Source organism: Rhinoderma darwinii, chromosome 3 (assembly GCF_050947455.1).
Source record: "Rhinoderma darwinii isolate aRhiDar2 chromosome 3, aRhiDar2.hap1, whole genome shotgun sequence".
In the NCBI taxonomy this organism is placed as follows: domain Eukaryota; kingdom Metazoa; phylum Chordata; class Amphibia; order Anura; family Rhinodermatidae; genus Rhinoderma; species Rhinoderma darwinii.
In genome coordinates, this window is record NC_134689.1 from 246303025 (window position 1) to 246311430 (window position 8406).

Here is an 8406-nt window from a genome sequence, read left to right on the forward strand (position 1 = left end):
CTCTCCATTCATTTACACAGCGCATAGGGATCCTGCTAGATCCTTATGTGCTGTCTTATACTAACATATTAACGATACTGAAGTGTTTAGACAGTGAATAGACATTCCACGGGATGTCTATTCACAATCTCTGCATTTCGTTACTCTGTCTGTGGTAGTTACAGCAGAGGAAGCGCGATCTTGCGAGATTACGCTGTAGATGACAGGTTACAACGAGATCCCGCTTCCTCTGCTGTAACTACCATTGAAAGAGTAACGAAGTGCAGAGATTGTGAATAGACATCCCGTGGAATGTCTATTCACTGTCTAAACACTTCAGTATTGTTAATGTGTTCGTATAAGAAAACACATACTGATCTAAAAGGATCCCTATGCGCTGTGGAAATGAATGGAGAGGAGTGAATGATGCTGATTGGTCAGCGTCATACACTCCCCTGTACAACGCCCACTTGGTCTAAAGTAAAAATACGCCCACTTGGGCATTAAGCAACTCATTAGCATAAATCTAAAATCGCTAATAAAGTGGTAAAAATAGATCGTTTTTTTCAATAGAAAGCATTACTGTCACCTACATTATAGCGCCCATCTCCTTCTCTGGGAGATGGGGCACTTATAATGTGGTGACAGAGCCTCTTTAATTGACAACGAAGGTGTGAACTCAGCCTTACGGAACAATCACAGTGTTTAACCAACCAGCAAAATGAATGAGCACCAATGTATTTGAATAATATTTGCATCAGTGGGAACTGATTGTTTCAGTGCAATAGGGCATCACTATTATTGGTAAAATCATCATTTGCAGTTGAATTGTTACTAATTTTATTACATCTATGGCAGATATCTTGTGAAGTTTACCTTTTTAAACAATCACCGTCAAAAATATTAGTATGTTGAGTGTGATGCATGCCATGAATAAGGACACAGACGTGTCAGAAACGCGTAGGCACATTTGAACAGGGCTTACTGCTATCCTTCACCTAACATTCATTCCTGTACTCTGCCACAGAACTACTCTATATAGTTCCATTATTTTTATCTTTGTTATACCAATAAAATTGGAACAGGAGTTCCTTTTTAACGCACACCCAGCGCTGGATCTTGGTCCTGTTTTTTCTTATGTTGAGTGTATTAAGCTGGCCATACACTTTATATAGTTCGGCTGACAGCTATTCCTCCTGACTCCCCCATACATATGCATGCCGGGCTTAGCTGAGCGTGCATGTATTTTTAATGGGGAGGCCCAACATCTGCCATCGGGGAGAGTCGGGAAGCCACCATACACATTAGCTGGTCGGCCGCTGCTGCCAAATTTGCAGTGTTCGATCAGCATACATCCAATGCCAGCCTAAGGGGCAAATCTTCATGTCTGTAGTCAGCTTAAAAATGCAAACACATTGTAACTAATACATTACAGTAAGGGTATGTTCACACGCTTAAAGAGGCTCTGTCACCACATTATAAGTGCCCTATCTCTTACATAATGTGATCGGTGCTGTAATATAGATAACAAGTGGTTTTTATTTCGAAAATCGATACGTTTTGACGGAGTTATGACCTATTTGAGATTTATGCTAATGACTTTCTTAATAGATAACTGGGCGTTTTTACTTTTTGACCAAGTGGGCGTTGTGGAGAGAAGTGTATGACGCTGACCAATCAGCATCATACACTTCTCTCAATTCATTTGCTCACACACAGCGTGATCTCGCGAGATCACGCTTGCTGTCACTTACTCACACATTAACGTTACTGAAGCGTCTTGACAGTAAATAGACATTCCTTCCAGCCAGGACGGGATGTCTATTCACAATCCCGACACTTCGGTAATGTTTGTGTGGGACTTAAAGAGGCTCTGTCACCCGATTTTGCAACCCCTATCTGCTATTGCAGCAGATCGGCGCTGCAATGTAGATTACAGTAACGTTTTTATTTTTAAAAAACGAGCATTTTTGGCCAAGTTATGACCATTTTCGTATTTATGCAAATGAGGCTTGCAAAAGTCTAAGTGGGCGTGTTTAAAGTAAAAGACCAACTGGGCGTGTATTATGTGTGTACATCGGGGCGTGTTTACTACTTTTACTAGCTGGGCGTTCTGATGAGAAGTATCATCCACTTCTCTTCACAACGCCCAGCTTCTGGCAGTGCAGATCTGTGACGTCACTCACAGGTCCTGCATCGTGTCGGCACCAGAGGCTACAGTTGATTCTGCAGCAGCATCAGCATTTGCAGGTAAGTAGCTACATCGATTTACCTGCAAACGCCGATGCTGCTGCAGAATCATCTGTAGCCTCTGGTGCCGATGTGTCCTCGCTCGTCTGACACGATGCAGGACCTGTGAGTGACGACACAGCGTGATCTCTCGAGAACACGCTGTGTGTCTGCACTGCCAGAAGCTGGGCGTTCTGAAGAGAAGTGGATGATACTTCTATACACAACGCCCAGCTAGTAAAAGTAGTAAACACGCCCCGATGTACGCACATAATACACGCCCAGTTGTACTTTTACTTTTCAACACGCCCAGTTGTACTTTTGCAAGCCTCATTTGCATAAATACGAAAATGGTCATAACTTGGCCAAAAATGCTCGTTTTTTAAAAATAAAAACGTTACTGTAATCTACATTGCAGTGCCTATCTGCTGCAATAGCAGATAGGGGTTGCAAAATCTGGTGACAGAGCCTCTTTAATGACAGCAAGTGTGATTTCGCATGTAATCTCGCGTTGCAGAATAACCAACCAATGGAAACACTTAAAGGGGTCGTCAGTATATCATCGGTGTGGGTCCGACACCCGAACCGATCAGCTGCTTTGGTGGCCTGCGGGCAACGGATGTTATGGTACATTATGCAATGAATGGAGTCGGAAGCAGTTGGCTTCGTACATTGCATAGCGGCCGTGCTGCCGAACTGCAGCTCGGGGCAATACCATGGCCGGAGCAATTTGCTTCCGGCATGGACGTCTGACGCCCGGAGGCAGCCGCAGCAGCTGATCGTGCGGGGTCCGGGTGTCGGACCCACACCGATGATATACCGATGACCTATCCTGTGTATAGGTCATCAGTTGTCCAGTTGTGGGGAACCCGTCCAGTAAGCCCACGTTTCTCCGAGACCAACTGTAAATTGTCAAAAAAAGTGCTATTTCTAGAGAAGAGCTGCCCTTCATGAGTTAGAAGTGCAGGTCACCAAGACGTAGGGCTTTCTGTATTATTATTATTATTTTTTTTAAATACTCCTCGTTCCTGGTGCCCTTTTCCATCCTGGGCACATCGGGGCTGTAGTGAAGACTACAGCAGCAGCGGGGGAGTATCTGCATTACTTTATGGGGCCTGTAGTTATCACAGGGGTCAGTGGGTCTGTTCACACTACTCCGGATGCGGCTTTTCTGAATCTCCCTGGTGACATCGCGGCTTTGTGTATATTGGTAATGATAACAGTCTCTGCTGCGTCTGAAATACAAATCAGTGTATCTGTACACATACAAGAAATCCACGTCTGACGGGCGCCAGGCAGACTCCTAGCCGCGGGCTCAGAATGACAATATAGTAAAGTATTGGGCCGCGCCGAGAATAGAAAGCAGGCACTGCAGTCATCTCCGTACAGTGCATGAACGATATATATTTATGACATTCTACCCACATCTATATATGAAGAGAAATCCCACGACAAGCTTCCATTATAAACCCTATTCAATAAGCTCTACCTATCTGTGCGCGACTGAGGAAGTGACAAACACCGCACTCATGTCAAAAACTTGTCCCCGGCTATAAACAGCTTCTGTCACCCACCTGCACGCTGGTACAACAAGTAAAGCAGTCCCCCAGATCAACCTTGTCCCTCGGAATTTACTTCCGCACTCCAGTGCGCAGACGCCGTTGGTTCCGTCTCTGTAACCTACAGGGCAGTGCGGTTATCCACACGTGTGTTGTGGGTATTGCCTAATACAAAGGCAGGGTTCCTTCTGATCAGACTCCTGCTTTTGCTGCGGATTTATTTACCCTCATGTACAGTTACATATTCCCACATCAGTCACTAATCCAAGTGGGGCTCATAATCTAGTCCTGCAAGTGAATTTTTTTTGTGTAAATTATTTTTTAAACTTTAGATAAAAAAAAGGTACATAAGGAGTGGGCGCAAAAAGCATAAATACATAAAACTAAAAAAATTGAATGACAATAGGGCTAATGCTCATGCACATCTGCGGCAGATATGCCTCGGATTTCTACCACTGATCATGTTGGAATACATGTCAGTAATATGCAAATCCGACATGTCTGAATGTAACCGAACATGCCAAAGTTAAGCATATATTCAGGTATAGGCAAATTGCTTATGCGCATGGCCGTATTACAGATGTGTTGAAATCCACATGTTCTGATTTCAATGCGGAAAATGTTTTGCAGCATGTGGATGAGATTTGTTTAAAGACGTTGTAAACCTTTGAATAGCATTTTTTTTATTTTATTTTAAATAAAAATGTCAGTCAGCGTGATTGGTGCAATTTTATAAATAGTTCTTATTAAAAATGTATTTATTTTTTGAGATACAGCTGCTTTGTATTCTGTATACAGAGCGGCTGTATCTTATGTTGAATCCCGTATCTGTCGGTACCGCGGGACTGACGAGTTCAGTGAAAGCAGGGCCGGATCTACCGGTTATCCATCACATCTAAGTTCATAACTTAGATACGATAGATTCAACACACTGACTCCAGGAAAAGTTCCTCACCATCCCCAATATCAAGGAGGTTAGATGTGGTAGATGAAGTATCAGAACATACGGTGTTTCTACTGCCGGGTCTCCCAGCCTTCACATAAGGGTATGTTCACACGCAATGACTAAAAACTTCTGAAATTACCGAGATGTTTTCAGGAGAAAACAGCTCCTGATTTTCAGACGTTTTTGTAGCAACTTGCATTTTTCGCTGCGTATTTTACGGCCGTTTTTGGAGCTGTTTTTCAATGGAGTCAATGAAAATTTCCTCCAAAAACATCCCAAGAAGTGTCCTGCACTTCTTTTGAGGAGCCGTCATTTTATGCGCCGTATTTTGACAGCGACGCGTAAAATTCAGGCTCGTGTGAAGAGAACGCCGTAAAACCCATTGAAAGCAATGGGCAGATGTTTGTAGGCGTAATGGAGCCGTCTTTTCAGGCGTAATTCGCGGCGTAAAACGCCCAAATTACGTCTGAAAACACTGCGTGTGAACATACCCTCAAAGTGGTTCTGCAAAGGATAAAAGCAGACAAACATAGCGCAGACTGCAGCGTTGGATAAAATCTTTTGGTACTTTATCCATATACTCAGTGACAAAGTAAAGAGTGCTCATAAATATTTAAAATCTCCACGTTGCGCGCCAAGCCTCTCCTGCTCGATCCTGGGTTTCGCCTTGTCCAGCTTCTTCCACAGTGCGTGCTACGTTTGTCTTCTTTTACCCTTTGCAGAACCAGAGGAGTGGGTTTGTACCTATTTTTAATTTACCAATCTAATATCCATATTTTAGACGCAGACACCCTTGGATATAGTGTGTGCTACTACAGTCATATAGTCAAATTTTCCAATTGCAATTATTCTCTAGGGAGTCATTTTTAGCCACACTTTAAATAAGCATAGGCATGTACTGTATACGGTTGGTCTGCTACTTAGTAATAAAACCCAGCAGGTCGGAACAAGGTTCGGAAAGCACTAGGTTATCACGCGGGTGCATACGTAGGCGCCTCCTTTAGCGGTCAGCCGCATTTCAAGCGTGCCATTCATACACGATCCAACAACATACAGTGCCTGAGGAAGGTCAAGGCTTGACCGAAACGTCGCACTGATATTGGCATAATAAATACCATCTTGGAAAACCACTCCTATTTGGTGTGCATAGTACTTCTTTTCTAAAACCCAGCAGGTCGTCCCTTTACTGCCTTGTGGAGATCTGCATTGTCCATTAGGCATAATTTACACGAGTGTAATATACGCGTGTGCGACGCACGCTTTTCACGCGTGTCGTACGCACCTATATTAGGCTATGGGGCAGTGCAGACAGTGCGTGAATTTTGCGCAGCGCGAGTGCGTTGCGTAAAACTCACGACATGTCCTAACTTTGTGCGCTGTTTGCGCATCACGCACCCATTGAAGTCAATGTGAGTGAAGTCAATGTGAGTGAAAAGCACGCATGCTGCACGGAAGTGCGTGATTCGCGCAACAGCTGTCAAACTCTGAATGTACCACGTACTTTTCGGTTTACAAACATCCAAACGGAGTGTCAAAATGATGGCGACTGCGGGAAAATTACGCAGCCGCGCATCATACACTGATGACACACGGAGCTGCTAAGTGCCTTTTGCGCATGCAAAACGCCGCGTTTTTTGTGTGCGCAAAACACACACGCTCGTGTAAACCAGGCCTTACACAGCATAGAAGGGCTGGTGCTACGTATTAATATGCGCCAACAGCACTTCTGGACACATCTGCCAGGGAAAGAAGAATGGTGGCCCAGGAGAGAAACAGAATGGATTTCCTGGTAAGTATATACTGTATTTATGTATTATGGTGCATAAGAATTGATGCGTTCTCTCTATTCTTGCCATAAAAAAAACAAAACAAAAACAATAAAAAAACAGAACCCTGACAGACTGCCTTCAAGTCAATGGGATCCATCCATTTGCAAACATCCATCATACCAGTCATGGTTCCATTAAGAAAAGAAGCAATGATGATTGTATGAACAGGGCCTAAAGGTTCAGACTGAGTTTTTTGCAGGCAGAAAAAAAATCTGCCTCAGAATTTGTTCAGGAATTTTGACCTGTCTGCGCTTTTTTTGCCGTGGTTTTCAGTGTTTTTCGCCTGCGGCCATTGAAACTAATGCAAGAACCCCAGGCGAAAAATGCTCGGAAACTAGCGCCGCAGGTTTTCTCTACCTCCCATTGATCTCAATTGTAGGTCCGAGGTGGAACCGCAGCAAGAAAGGAAATTACGCTTTTTTCCCCACAAGCGGCTAAAAGCCGCTGGGAAAAAAAAAAAATCGCCTCTTCCTCCCTTTGAAATCAATAGGGGGCGAATGCTTTTTTTTTTTTTGGGCGCTGATTCAGGCGCTGTTTCCGCGTCATATAACTGTGTGAACAGGGCCTTACCCCCCAACTCCGTAGGCTTTGTTTTTTTGCCAAGTGTTACACTGTTTGCTAAAGATTGGCGCCTGATCACGCGACAATGTTTATAATCACAGGAATATTATGCTCTGTTTTTCTTTGGACATCTTTGCATCCTTTGTATGCTACGTATAGTTTAAAAAGTTAATAATTTCCTGATACAGTTCCTGAAAATGTATAACCTAAGGGTATGTGCACACACACTAATTACGTCCGTAATTGACGGACGTATTTCGGCCGCAAGTCCCGGACCGAACACAGTGCAGGGAGCCGGGCTCCTAGCATCATACTTATGTACGATGCTAGGAGTCCCTGCCTCGCTGCAGGACAACTGTCCCGTACTGTAATCATGTTTTCAGTACGGGACAGTTGTCTTGCAGCGAGGCAGGGACTCCTAGCATCGTACATAAGTATGATGCTAGGAGCCCGGCTCCCTGCACTGTGTTCGGTCCGGGACTTGCGGCCGAAATACGTCCGTCAAATACGGACGTAATCAGTGTGTGTGCACATACCCTAAGATGTTTTAATGTCAGCAATGTAAAACTAAGGCTAGGGCTACACGGCAACTTTGATTGCAAGTAACAAAAATTGCAAGGTCTTGGATGTCGCAAATCCTAAATTGCATGCGACGCACGGGTAAATCACACCCAAAAATAGTTGTGCAACACTTTAATTGTAATCGCAATCCTAAAGACCAAGGACAAGCACAAAAGTTTATGTATATTGTGTCCTAATTCAGAAACAGGTCAGTAGAATGACCACGTCAGAGCACTTGGCGTAAAAAAGCTCTCCTCGCCGGCTCACACGCTGAGCTTCACCCGGTCCACGGACAGAAGATATTTCCTTCCCCCCGCAGTAAGCTCTCTATAACGCCACTGCAATCAAATCATAGAGATGTGATTGTAACGTCATAAACGTGTACTCACTGCGGGGGGAAAGAATTACATCCTTACGCTGCCCAGGAACGCAGCGCAGCGTTAATGGCACCCGCACTCCTCCCGGTCAGGCTATTTTGGCTGGAAGCGTCGGGGGCGGTAATTGTAGCGGACGTGCGTCAGGTTTGCTACAAGCATAAGAAGCAGCCGCAATCGGAAGGACGTTTTTGTTTTTTTCCCCCCTGTGGGGGCAGTGGATTAGAGGAGCGTCGTTGCACACTGGTTGGTACTAACACTGGTCTAAGGCATGGCATAGCATGGTCCTCCACAGGTCTATATGTACTAAAATAGATACCAATATACTATTACATAAGTAAAAATAATTCAACCACCAGTTTGTCCAC

The 8406-nt window shown here is 44.3% G+C and overlaps 1 protein-coding gene across 2 annotated transcripts in view; it reads right to left on the bottom strand.

The window, feature by feature from the left end:
• The window catches only part of LOC142749524 (uncharacterized), a 60596-nt gene extending 56714 nt beyond the window's left edge, over positions 1-3882 (bottom strand). The window contains exon 1 of one of the 2 annotated variants that reach the window (XM_075857648.1): positions 3783-3882. The gene's annotated coding sequence lies outside the window, so the exon portion shown is untranslated. Of the gene's footprint in view, positions 1-3697 lie in introns of both variants that reach the window. The other variant, XM_075857647.1, reaches the window with a different exon arrangement.
• Between the last annotated feature and the right edge of the window lie 4524 nt (positions 3883-8406).